The sequence below is a fragment of the Rhipicephalus microplus genome, unplaced genomic scaffold, assembly GCF_043290135.1.
Source record: "Rhipicephalus microplus isolate Deutch F79 unplaced genomic scaffold, USDA_Rmic scaffold_12, whole genome shotgun sequence".
Classification (NCBI taxonomy): Eukaryota; Metazoa; Arthropoda; class Arachnida; order Ixodida; family Ixodidae; genus Rhipicephalus; species Rhipicephalus microplus.
This window is the reverse complement of record NW_027464585.1, coordinates 21,985,765-21,999,857: the sequence shown is the minus strand read 5'-3', so window position 1 is coordinate 21,999,857 and position 14,093 is coordinate 21,985,765. Positions and strand designations below refer to the sequence as shown.

General features: G+C 47.2%; 1 long non-coding RNA gene and 1 pseudogene across 1 annotated transcript in view; one reads left to right on the top strand and one right to left on the bottom strand.

Annotated features, from left to right (window-relative positions):
• Positions 1-14,093, bottom strand: part of LOC142783738 (uncharacterized) — a 121,171-nt gene that overhangs the window by 67,888 nt on the left and 39,190 nt on the right. The window lies entirely within an intron of this gene.
• Positions 2,748-3,319, top strand: LOC119167805 (uncharacterized; annotated as a pseudogene).

The following is a 14,093-nucleotide window of genomic DNA, read 5'->3' as shown; positions in this document are numbered from 1 at the left end:
TATCCAAAAGTTACCCAGTGTAAATACAGTAGTAGCAATTATCTCTGACTCACTATAAGTGTGTTCTTTCCCTGAATCTGGTGAAACGCCTCTTCTAAAGCTTTTCAGAATACTAGTTCCCAAGCACCTATAAAATCTCCACCTATTTTGAGTACCAGGACACAAAAATTTGTTTTTAAACGAAAGTGCTGATTCTTTAGCAAAGGCGGCGCTTTTAAAGCCAATAATTCCGGTTTTTCTACTGACAACATCCATTACAAATTCACGATTCCGCACCCTAACCTTTAGAAAGTGGTTATCAGACCCTTTATTCGCAGCATCTCCAGCATATAAGCACCTATGAGTTCCCTGAACAGTGAGTTATCGCAGTCGAGAATAATTGAAGTGGCCATAACGAAACTTCGCTGCCGGATTACCTCCCTCAACATTTACCTGCATAAAACAAGTAATTCAACAATCAGTCATTACTTTCTGTCCTGTCGCCGGTACACATCATTGAGAAGTTTCATAGCACCGCCTCTTCCAAACTTGGGTCGTCGGAATTATTAGAATCAGTTGTTTTATCATTTTGCACCTCTACTCTGGGCTACAGTCACAGGCATGTTTACTACGCCATGGAAAAGTTTGTTAGTCAAACTAAAAGAATATTGAGCTATATTCTTCATCCTTTTAAACATTTGAAATATTATATTCAGCAATTAATTTTTTGTATTTCCTATTCCTAGCTTATAGACTTATTCCATGTTTGTAAACACGTCACGGCGGGTTGGCTCCGCCCAGTCGTACCAGCTGAAAGCGCGCCAGCAGCCTCTATGAAAACGTGGCGACGAGCGCAGTAGGTGCGCAAGCTGCCTTTGAGAAAAGCGTGTCGGGACGCCTCTCGCAATTTTACAAGCGGCGACCTTAACAGATGAAGTTGCAGTTGCTGATAGGGGCTCTGAAATTAACATATGAGCTATGTTGACGTGTAAATCTACCTTTGAGAACCTCATTAAAACATATGAGGTATCCTAATTGTGGCAATGTAGCTCCTTTGCGAAATGTCATCATCGTTGCTGCAGCCTACGTCACACGTGCGAAATTTAATTTGTACTAATGCAAGGACAGACCCAAGTCAGCAAGAGGCCCTAGAGTACAATTTGCAAATGCGTGGTGTAAACATACGTGGCCATTAATTGTTATGATAAATCCTCGCACAAAATAAATGTACAGGAGAAGTTCTCCAAGCAAATGACCAGAGCAACCTAGGCGAAACTATCATCCATAATGCGCTTGCGATTATGCGTCAACAACATGCTGTGGACACTATGGTTACGTGTTTGTAACGTCCGCGGCTCAATTCATACGCTCAAGCCGACGCCGTGAAATGCGCACGACAGAGCAAGTTTCCCGCGGGATTTTTTTTTCTGTGAATTCACACGAATGTGAAAATCTAGTGAAGCGCACCAGAGCCAGAATGGCTCTGTCCGATACATTTGTGTCATCGCAGCCGCATATATACGAAAAAGGCGTTGTCTAAGTCTTCCTTTCGTTCGCTGCTACTTTAATTAACCGTACCCACGCAGAAACACATGCTCGATAGTTGGCTCGATAGTTGGCTCGATGGCCGATTGACACCTTTAGTTCACGCCAGTCAGGCGATATCATGTTGACGTGGCAAAGACGTTAGCATTTATATTGAAACGTTCCATTCCCCAAGTTTTGTTATCCTCCCAAAACACTACACAATTCTCAACGCAAACTACGCCTGCAGTTTTCAAGAAGGCACGGCGGGACCGCAATGGCAACATCGCTATACCCTTCTGTATTTTTCGCCCAGGTTACGCTGTACGCCCTTGCTCAGCACAGTTCATTCACACCGAAGAATGACAACAGCAGCCTGGATCTACCAACAGTGAACTCCGACTGGCCAATCCTGTGGACGCAGCACATGACGTCACCGGAATCCAACTTCTTGGAAACAACGCCCCCTGCTCAAGCATATAAAAACAACCGCATCAACGACTTCTTCAGAGGGCACGGCGGGACCGCAATGACAACATCGCTATACCCTTCTGTATTTTTCGCCCAGGTTACGCTGTACGCCCTTGCTCAGCACGTGTCATTCACACCGAAGAATGACAGCAGCAGCCTGGATCTACCGACAGTGAACTCCGACTGGCCAATCCCGTGGACGCAGCACATGACGTCACCGGAATCCAACTTCTTGGAAACAACGCCCCCTGCTCAAGCATATAAAAACAACCGCATCAACGACTTCTTCAGAGGGCATGGCGGGACCGCAATGGCAACATCGCTATAACCTTTCTATTATTCGCCCAGGTTGGTGGCAAACAATCTTATACCAGCTTTCGTAGCGATTGTAGAAGAATTGTGGTTCTGCCGTGCCCGGCGACTTGTGCATGTCTTTTTGTGGACGCATGGACGGTCATTTGGTTCTTCTTGCGGGGGATGATGAGCAGAATACCGGGCCTGATACAGACGATCTCATAAAATTGATGAACGCTATGCTTGCTTCCTAGGAAGAATTGAAAACAAAAATAAAAAATTTAGCTACTGCTCACGATAAGCTATGATTGATTGATTTGTGGGGTTTAACGTCCCAAAACCACCATATGATTATGAGAGACGCCGTAGTGGAGGGCTCCGGAAATTTTGACCACCTGGGGTTCTTTAACGTGCACCCAAATCTGAGCACACGGGCCTTTAGCATTCACGATAAGCTAGAATATACGGTTAATGCCCGAATGGACGATGTTATGGTAGCAATAAAAGAACAGAAAGTAGAGATCAAGGAACTGCAGACTGAAGTTACAGCGTTGAAAGGTAATCTTCAACTACATCAAAGGTGTCTGGATGATTTATAAGATAGAAGCAGACGCCACAATCTTGTTATTTTTTGTTTTCCTGAACCGGATCGTGAAAATGCTACAGAAATAAGAAAGAAGATAATCGAGGAACTGATAGGGAATAAACTCGGAGTGGTTGGTAACTCTGTGGAAAGAGTACATAGGGTTGGGAAAAAATGCCACGATAAAGTGTGACCGGTAATAATGAATTTTTTGCCTACAACGAGAAGCTTAAAGTGTTAAAAAACTGTCACAAACTGAAAGGAACAAAAATCTCGGTAAACCATGACTTCTGCAAGGCCACTATAGCAAAGCGCAGCAAACTATGGTCTCATTTCAATAATTTTAGGGCGCAAGGTCGCAAAGTATCGCTCGATTACAATAAGCTGAGAGTGGACGATGATATATACGAATGGGATGAGCGGATGGATTGCCTGAAATGTATCCGCTCGCAACGTAACCTCGACTAATGACTCGATCACGAACAATTGCGAGTTGTTCTCCTTAATTCTAGGAGCATTGTCAATAAAGTTCACGAGATTTAAGAAATCATATTTACCTATGATCCCCATATCATAGCAATTACAGAGACCTGGCTAACTCCGGACATTCTAGATTCTGAAATAGTTCCTCCAACTCATAAAATGGTTAGACGTGATCGAGGCTGCAGAGGAGGAGGCGTTGCTTTGGTGGTCAAACAGGAAATCACTTGCATAACTATGGACGAAATAATCGACAATGAAAGTGTATGGTGTCAAATTGATTTTCGTGGGCTCTCGATTCTCCTAGGTGTAGTCTATTGGCGCCCTTCTTCGCCGGAGTCGTTTTTGGAAAACATTCAGTCTTACATGCAGCAGAAGTGCAAGCCTGATCAAAAAGTCATATTAGCGGGGGACTTCAACCTACCATCAATAGATTGGAACACTCTTCACCCAGGTTCAACAGACGTAGTGAACTGTAACTTGTTGCTTGAATTGATGCTGAACTTTCATCTCGTTCAACTTGTTAAAGATGCTACCAGGGTTGCTAGAAGCACTGAAAGTGTACTAGATCTTCTATTTGTTGGAAACTTTCCAGATGACACTAAGGCCAGTGTTTATTATGGAATCTCTGATCACAAGATGGTTTTACTTACCGCGAATTTCTGCCCTGACAAAAAGAATTTTGTGAGCAAGAGTGTCTTTAATTTTTCTGCTGCGGATGACAAAGCTAATATAGATAAACTTGGTTTGTGCTTCGGTGACTCGAGGCAGGAGGAGACGCATTAAGTCTGTGGAATACGTTTAAAAACGTTACTGCATCAAGTCTTGATAAATTCGTACCGAAACTTCAGAAAAAGAAACGGTGCAACCCCTGGATAACACGCGATATAATACAATTGAAAAGAATAATATCAAGAAAACGTAAAGCAGCACGTAAAGATAACCAGGCCATATCTTCACTCTCAGTAACACTGAAGCACAGAATACGGACCGCTCGAGATTATTTTTTTGGAACGACACTTGTTAACTTCTTGGAAAACGCTCCGCAAAAGTTTTGGGGATACTTGTCCGAAAACAAAAATATGTTGAACAGCTTCACGTTGACGGCTGCGCAGTTACTGATCCTTACGTGTTTCTAATGCGCTAAACAGAACATTCCACAGTGTGTTCAGTCAACAGAGTTTAACCAATAATCCGACGGAGCCAACTCCTCTCTCGCCCAACGTAATGCCGGATATAGATTTAAATGTAAATGGTATTCGCCTTCTTCTTCTAAAACTTGATACCAAAAAGTCTTCAGGCCCTGACGGTATTCATAATGCCTTTTTGAAGCGTTATGCGGATATTATTTCACATCACTTATATATTTTGTTCAATAAATCTTTGAATGGCGGATGCCTACCTACTGATTGGTTGTGTGGAAAAATTGTCACAGTCCACAAGGACGGAAGCAAACTGCTCGCTTCGAACTTCAGGCCAATATCATTAATCAGTAGTTGCTGTAAACTACTTGAACACATCCTCTCCAGTCAGATAACTTCGTTCTTGGAATCAAAAAACATATTAGGCAGCTTCCAGCACGGGTTTAGAAAAAAGTTATCAACGACGACCCAGCTCGTATCAGTCACACACGACTTCGCTGATGCTATTAATGACAGAAAACAAATAGATGCAATATTTTTTGACCTATCAAAAGCCTTTGATAGGGTACCACACTCTTTACTGATACGAAACATGCCGCGTGTCGGGATTGCTCCCCGCCTCGTGGACTGGATTTCTGCGTATGTGAAAAACAGAACGCAGTTTGTAAAAATTAGCGGCTGCCAATCACAAAACCTTGATGTATTGCCAGGAGTGCTCCAGGGGTCGGTCTTGGGACCATTCTTGTTCTTGATCTATGTGAATGATATTTGGGATGATATTGACGCGGGAGTGACTGTGAAAATGTTTGCAGACGACTGTGTTATTTATACAACTTTCAGTAGCCCCTTGCATCAAACATTGCTTAACGACAACTTGTGCAAAATTGCTGATTGGTGTGAGAGGTGGCAGATGATTGTTAACTACTCAAAAACTTGCGCTCTTACAGTAACTCACAAAAAACTCCTCTTAAATATAAATACCATGTCCGTAACCAAAGTATTGAATTTGATAATACCGTAAAATATTTGGGATTGACCATTAATACGAAACTTAGCTGGGACGCTCACATCGACAACGTTTGCGCCAAGGCCTACAAGAAGCTATGCTTCTTAAGAAGGAAGCTGAGGTCATGTGATTGGAAAGTTAAACTTGCAGCCTATAAAACCCTAGTTCGACCAGTGCTAGAGTACGCATTCCTTGCGTGGGACCCATATTTAAAGAAAGACATAGATAAAATGGAAAGGATTCGGTGGCTAAGCGCACGGTTCATTTTTTCAGACTTTAGGCGCCTCTCCTCCGTTTCTGAAATGGTAAATAAATGTGAGCTGGAACCACTGGATTGTAGGCGAAGAATTGCAAGTTTAGTCTTTTTTGTATAAACTATACAACAATAAATCTGGTTTAAATAAAGAATTGTACATTCTGCCACCTCCTCAGCGCTCAGCAAGGTCAAATCATTCAAAAACTGTAAGATCATATGCTCCTAAGAATAACACATTCGAGTACTCCTTTTTTGTAAGAACTATTGAAGACTGTAATTCACTGCCTTCTGACTGCGTGCGCACTCCGACTTCTTCTAGTTTTGACCTCTGTGTTAGGAACCTTATGTAACCCTCTCCTGCTAGTATGGTGAAAAACTGTCTGCAGTATTCCTTAAATAAAAAAATAAAAGAAGCTTCCGGACTGTAGTAGATCATTTCCATAAGATCACGCCCACTCTGCGAATGGTACAGATGATTATGGAACCTACGCCACCGCCAGCAATAACGCTTGAACATTCGGCGGCAAGAGTATAAATGCCTACGCGCTTCGCCGCTTGTCAGTAGTTGATCGACGACCAACGCTCCTTTCGCCACTATCACTTCAAGACTGCTACTGCGATTGGACTTTCCGTTTACCGGGCACAAGTTCGCCCAAATAAATAGATGAATTCGAACACAAAGTCTCCTTTCTTCACGTCACCACCCCATGACATTTGGTGGAGGTGTTGCTTCTTTGATGTTCCGGATGCCACCTTCAAGCCGCGACCCCAGCGCAAGCGGCAAAGAAGACACGGACTTAACCCTGAACAGCGAACAAGCCGCAGGCAGAGGGGACTACAACCAGAGTATGGGCCCCTTCCTGAAGCAGCCAGGCAGACCCGGATCCCGACATCAACTACTGCAACTATGACCGCCCCCGTGCCGCCTGCACCACTCCTGCTCCGGCAACCCAAAGAGCCGCCAACTTTCCGCGGTTTGCCACTGGAAGACCCGGAAAGCTGGATCGAAAGGTTCGACCACGTCGCTGCCTTCAATGACTGGACAGACGATGACAAGCTCCGGCATGTGTATTTCGCCTTAGAAGATGCTGCTCGGACCTGGTTAGAGAATCAAGAGCGAAGCCTTACAACGTGGGACGTCTTTCGCGCCAGGTTCCTCACCACTTTCGCAAGTGTGGTGTGCAAGGGGAAGGCCACAGCTCTTCTCGAAACCCAAATGCAGATGCCAAACAAAAACGTGGCGCTATTCAAGGAATATATGATTAAACTTTTCCGCCGCGCTGACACCAACATCTCCGACGAGAAGAAGGTCCGTCTGCTCATGCGAGGAGTAAAGCAGGAACTCTCACCGCGCTGATCAGAAACCTGCCATAGACGGTCGCCCAATTCATTTCAGAAGCATCTACGGTACACAAGACGCTCGAAAAGTGCATGCGGGAATATAACCGTAGCTGCTCGCCTACAAGCTACGCCGGCATTTAAGCGCTAGGAACCACTGCCTTGCGTGAGACGATGCGAGCGATCGTGCAAGAAGAGCTGCGAAAAAACTTCCTTCAGCGCAGCCTCACGTGGAATTCATCGTGGACGTCGTACGCTAGGAGATCCAGCAATCGCTTGGCGTTCCTCAGCCTCAAGAGCCTCAGCTGCCAGCCATGAGCTATGCTGCTGCAGCCCGCCGCCACGCCCCTCCTCCACGCGCACGCCAAAACACTGCCCCATCGCACTTCCGTCGCCAGACAAAACCGCCGCCACCACCCCCACCGAAGTCCTTCCCGTTTGCCGTCACCTAGCCGCCGCATGTCACCGCACCCCCGGCAGTACTCTGGCCCAACGCGGGGCCGGTCTCCCAGCCGGTATCCAGGAAACTAAGCGCAGCAACCGATAGAGGTGCGGTTGCTGTGAGACGAACTACCGAAGATCCTCCACCGACGACGACGCCCCGACGGAGCTTTGCGAACACAACGCCAACCAGGCAGAGCCCTCACGGCGAAAGCTCACTTACCGAAGGTGGCCTGACGACGCAACGTAGAAGCAGCGGAACAAGCCGACGCAGCCGTAACCCGACGCCACGCCCTAACGGTAATGCAAGACGGTGAACTAGCGACCTCGGCGTTCTTATCGACGGCCACAGTGTGATCGCTCTCGTCGATACTAGAGCCGACTATTCCGTCATCAGTGGGTCGTTCGCCGCGAAGTTAAAGAAAGTTAGAACAACTTGGGAAGGCCCTGAAATCCACACAGCCGGAGGTCATCTCGTAACGCCTGCAGGAATCTGCACAGCGAGAGTCACCATTAACGGACGTATTTATCCTACAGACTTCGTAGTCCTACAGCGTTGCTCGAGAGATGTCATCCTTGGCATGAACTTTTTATACCTCCATGGTGCTGTCATCAACCTAAAAACAAAGTCAAGAACGTTATCCACAGAAGAAGCACTACCGCCGCACTCGCCGTCAGGAAACCATGCCTTGAATGTGCTGGAAGAACAAGTCACCATTCTGCCTCGCTCAAGCGTCATTATTTCAGTCGGCGCTCCTAAATCACCTGACTTGGAAAGCGTCGTTGAAGGCAGTCAGAATCTGTTGGTCACCCGAAATATTGGCGTCGCAAGAGGAATTGCAGAGCTGCGGGGAGGCAAAGCAACGGTTATGCTCACGAATTTCAGCATTGAGTACAAACATGTGAACAAAGGAACAACGGTCGCTTACATCGAAGAAATTGTCGAAGCCACCAGTGCTTTCGACCTCGCCGGTTCTGCGGAACCTGTTCAGAGAAACCAAGCCCCTCCCATAGCTTTCGACTTCAATCCCAGACATTCAAACCACAAGCAAGAACACCTCAAGGCCCTGCTCCTGGAATACGAAGATTGCTTTTCGTCGTCATCGAAAATTCGGCAGACCCCAATCACGAAACATCGCATCATAACCGAAGAAAATGCCAGACCACTCCGTCAGAGTCCGTACAGTGTTTCGACGCGAAAACGTGAGGCCATGAAGAGACAAGTTATGAAATGCTGCGGGATGACGTTATCTAGCCGTCCAAAAGTCCATGGGCATCCCCCATGGTGTTAGTGAAGAAAAAGGATGGAACCCTACGTTTTTGCGTCGATTATCGCCGCCTGAACAAAATCACAAAAAAGGACGTGTATCCTCTCCCACGAATAGACGACGCACTTGATCGACTCCATAACGCCAAGTATTTTTCGTCAATGGATCTCAAGGCTGGCTATTGGCAAATCGAAGTCGATGAAAGAGACCGAGAGAAGACGGGGTTTATAACAGCGGATGGCCTCTCCGAGTTTAGGGTGATGCCCTTCGGCCTTTGCTCAGCGCCTGCAACTTTTCAACGCGTTATGGATACAGTTCTGGCAGGATTGAAGTGGCAGACTTGCTTTGTGTACTTGGAGGACGTCGTAGTGTTTTATCGAGTTTCGACGAGCATCTTCGGCGCCTTGAAGCTGTACTTCAAGCCATCAAGACGTCCGGACTCACACTGAAGCCAGAAAAGTGCAGGTTTGCGTACGAGGGGCTCTTGTTTCTGGGGCACGTTATTAGCAAGTCTGCAGTTCGTTGTGATCCACGGAAAACAGCCGCCATCGCCGACTTCCCGCCGCCCACTGACAAGAAATTGGTGCGCCGATTTCTCGGCCTGTGCGCCTATTATAAGTGGTTCGTGAAAAACTTCGCCCGCATCGCCGATCCTCTCACACACCTTACCAAGGCCGACGTGGAGTTCAGGTGGGAAACGCCACAGAAACACGCTTTCCAGGAGCTTAAACATCACCTCCAGACACCTCCGTTATTAGGCCATTTCGACGAATTCACCAAGAGAGAAATACACACTGATGCAAGTAGCGTAGGTCTTGGTGCCGTTCTTGTGCAGAGGGCTGACAGACTTGATAGGAATATTAGTTACGCCAGCCGATCGCTATTCGAAGCAGAAGCCAATTATTCCACAAGAAAAGAAGTGCCTCGCCATCATCTGGGCTACGTAGAAATTTCGCTCCTACCTCTACGGCAGGCCCTTCAAAGTTGTGAGCGACCACTACGCCTTGTGTTCGCTAGCCACCTTGAAGGACCCTTCAGGTCGCCTCGCACGATGGAGCCTGAGACTTCAAGAATATGACATTAGTGTCATTTACAAATCCGGCAAGAAACACTCCGACGCCGACTGTCTCTCTCGTGCGCCTGTCGACCTACCACTACCCGACGACCCGGATGACAACTACTTCCTGGGAAGAATAACTACCAACGACTTCACTGAAAGACAGTGGGCCGACCCGGAACTTAAGGCCCTAATAGAATACTTCGAAGGCAGAACCGCCGAAGTCCCGAAGGTATTCACGCGTGCACTTGCGTCGTTCTTCCTGCGAAACGGTCTTCTACAAAAGAAAAACTTTTCACCGCTTCGAGCTAAGCACCTCCTTGTGGTGCTTCAGCTGTGCGACCAGAACTCCTGCAGGCCCTGCACGACGATCCGACGGCGGGGCACCTCAGTGTTTCTCGCACGCGCGCGAGGATACAAGAAAGGTATTACTGGCCACGTCTTACCCCCGACATCATTTGTTATTTGAGGACATGCCGGGACTGTCAGCGAGGCAACACACCGCCGACAAGGCCAGCGGGACTTCTGCAGCCAATTGAACCACCTTGCCGACCTCTCCAACAGACTGGTATGGGCCTACTGGGGTCGTTACCGACGTCGGCTTTCGGAAACAAGTGAATCGTGGTAGCTACCGACTACCTCACCCGCTACGCCGAGACAAAAGCACTGCCAAAACGCAGTGCATACGAGGTAGCTAAGTTCTTCGACTAAAATATCGTCCTACGTCACGGCACCGCGGAGGCCCTTATGACCAACAGAGGAACGGCATTTACTGCCGACTTAACTCAAGGGATCTTGGCATACAGCCAGACAAACCACCGCCGGACGACACCATACCACCCACAGACCAACGGCCTCGCCGAGCGACTTAACAAGACGATCGCCGACGTGCTGTCAATGTACGTCGATGTCAAACACAACACGTGGGACGCCATTCTTCCGTACGTGACCTTTGCATACAACACAGCGGTGCAGGAGACGACGCAGATATCTCCATACAAATTGGTTTACGGAAGGAGCCCGCCAACGACGCTCGATGCCATGTTACCCAACGTCACCGACGAAGAAAAGCTCGATGTGAGTGAGTACCTTCAACGCGCCGAAGTAGCCCGACAACTCGCTCGTATCCGTATCAAGAATCAACAGACGACCGACAGCCGGTGTTACAATCTTCCACGACACTTCGTGAAATACCAGCCCGGTGAACGTGTTTGGGTGTGGACGCCGATACGCCGACGTGGACTAAGTGAAATGCTTCTACGACGGTACTTTGGACCGTACAGGGTGGTTCGACGTCTCGGCCCACTCGATTAGGAGGTTGTCCCCGACGGCATCACGAACTCTCAACGACGCCGATCGTGAAATGAAGTCGTCATTTTGCGCGCCTCAAGCCGTTTAATGCGCGTTAACAAACTGAAACAGTGTTTTTTTGTATTATTATTGTATCGTAATTTATTCATTGTACTTTCTTGCATTATTGTTGTACCTTCATCTTTAGTTAAAGCATCGGGACGATGCCTTTTTCAGAGGGGGCAATGCCATGTTCCATTTCCCAAGTTTTGTTATCGTCCCAAAACACAACACGATTCTCAGCGCAAACCGCGCCTGCAGTTTTCGAGAAGCTTCCGGACTGAAGTAGACCATTTCGATAAGATCACGCCTACTCTGCGAACGGTACAGATTATTCTGGAACCTATGCCACCGCCAGCGATAACGCTAGAACATTCGACGGCAAGAGTATAAATGCCGACGCGCTTCGTCGCTTGTCAGTAGTTGATCAATGGCCGACAATCCGTTCGCCGCTATCAGTTCAAGACTGCTACTGTGATCAGACTTTCCGTTTACCGGGCACAGGTTCGCCCAAATAAACAGTTGAATTCCAAAACAAAGTCTCCTGTTTTTGTCCACGTCTCGACCCTGTGACAATATCAACAATTGCATCCATGAAAAATGCTCCGCATATGGCAATGCTATCCAGAACGTTAACGCGCCTTGAGGTAAACGTGCTCCTTACTCCTCAACGGCTTATTAAAGAAAAACGTAATTCCATGGCTTATTCCAACGCTTCATGATGATCATCGCTTTTTATGGGTAAACCATTTCAAAACATAACCGGTGAAATGGCGTCGAAGGCTAGTTTTCGCATTTCACAGCTGCGGCTGATTGGCGACGGTTATGGTCAACAAATAACTGAAAAAAAAAGCCCCGTATCTGCATGTTTCTGCAAAAGTCGTCGAAAGACGATAGTCTTGCGTGTGGAAAGTGTGAACAAGACACTTTTTTTATGTTCTGCGCAAGAAAATTGGGAAGTGGTATTCTGAAGGCGCTGCGCTAGAGTGCCTCGAGAGTGCACCAGACGCGAACGAATGCATGAAGTCGCGTTACACGTGAGACTTGAGGGCCCTCTGTCAGTTTTCTTAGAAAAAAGCGCGTGGCTCTGAGACGGGTGTGCCTGCCCATCTCAGAGGCCATAAGGTGTAGAACGCAAGGCAACGAATAGGTGCCACCGTCGTCTCATCTTAGCAAAGCGTTGGAAACGCTCTCCGTTCCGTGCAAGCATTGCGTGGACAGCACAGCGTGATAAGCGCTACGATCCTTAAAATAATTTTTTCCTTGTCTAGTAAAAGAGGCACATGCAGAATATATACGGGTTGCCATGGTGCCCCAGACATGCGCAATAATTGCTTTTTAATTGTCTATTGCACAAGCATGAACGCTAAACCTTGAGCAACATTGGTGGGCGCTGCGAATAGGGTCGGCCGTTTCAAGTAACCGATGGCGTTAAGAGTGAACAAACAGACAAATGTACAGACAGACAGACAGACAGACAGACAGACCAAAATTTTTGCGTCGAAATTCCCCAAGAAAGACTATCGTCTTTAAAAAAATTAAAAAAAACCCGGTTCATCTTTGTTGAGCCTTTCCATGCAAATCACCGTGAAATTTAGTCGGTATAGCACTCTTTTTTTCCATGGCCACAATAGTGCACCCGCCAGCAAAAAGAGAGCAGAAACTGCGGTTGGCGCTGCGGTTTTTGCCTACCGAGTGAAACCAAACGCCTGCAACAACGGTACCACATTTTTATGACGTGTTTCCGGTGAAATTTGTCGATACAAGTAGCAATGTGAAGAAAAAAAATAATCATCTAACACTTGGTAAATACCCTGAATTTGGTAAGAGCCATGAGATGAGGAGAAAAAGAAAAAGAAGAAGCCTCTTTGTCAGTCGTCCTTCACTTAGTCGTCGATCCCGCGTCGTCACACCGGTGGAGGTGCTGGATAAGCGTCATGCTTGGCACTCTCCCGCGGTGCCAACCTTCGAGCCCGGAATCGACCCTACGCGTCGAAACACTGGTGTACCATTGTAGTCAACTTCTACTACACCTGGTGCCTGAGCTCAATCTCCTGCCGCAAAATTCCAGCCATCAACCTTCAATTACCATGGTCACTGCAGCTCCATCGCACCACTTGACATTGCAGAATTCTATGATTCCCGGCTGTCTCCGTGATGAAGCCTATGAAAATGCCTAAGACTGGCTTAGCCAACTCGAATGGTGTGCCAAGTACAGCCAGTGGGCCACCACAGAAGACAAGCTTTCAAATGTCTACTTTAATGTAAAGGACAAGGCCCAGACGTGGTACATAAACCGGCAAAGAAGCTTTGCTACGTGAGAAGATTTCCGCACCCATCCACACAACACATTTAGTAGTAATGAGAGAAAGGAGAATGCGCCGCACCTACTAGAAGCTCGCATCCAGAAACCAAACAAAAGCGTAGATATGTTTGCTGAGGACATGGTTCGTATTATTCACCGGGCAGATCCCGAGATGCTAGAAGAAAGATAGTTACGGTATCTCATACGAGGAGTGAATGAGACACTGCTCGCTGGCCATGTGAGACATCCCCTGAAAACAGTGATTGACTTCATTAAAGAGGCAACTGCGAACGTTCCACACAGCAACGATACCGCCATCATGACAACATAGTTAACTCCGTCACGAATACTTCCTGTAAAAACAGATTGTAGATGGAGCTCGGAATAGAGGAACAAGTGGCAAGGGGCACGCCCTGTATTTTATTTTATTCTCGTTCTGTCAAGAATAAACCGAAGACGTATCGGTCCCGCGGTCTCTCGGGTCCTTCTGAAACATGGTGCCGGGACCAGGATATCTGAGGACACACGCAAAGACTCCAGCCCCATTCGCAACAACGGCTTGAAGAACGAAGCAGCGGCGTCTGGCTCAAGAACGAATC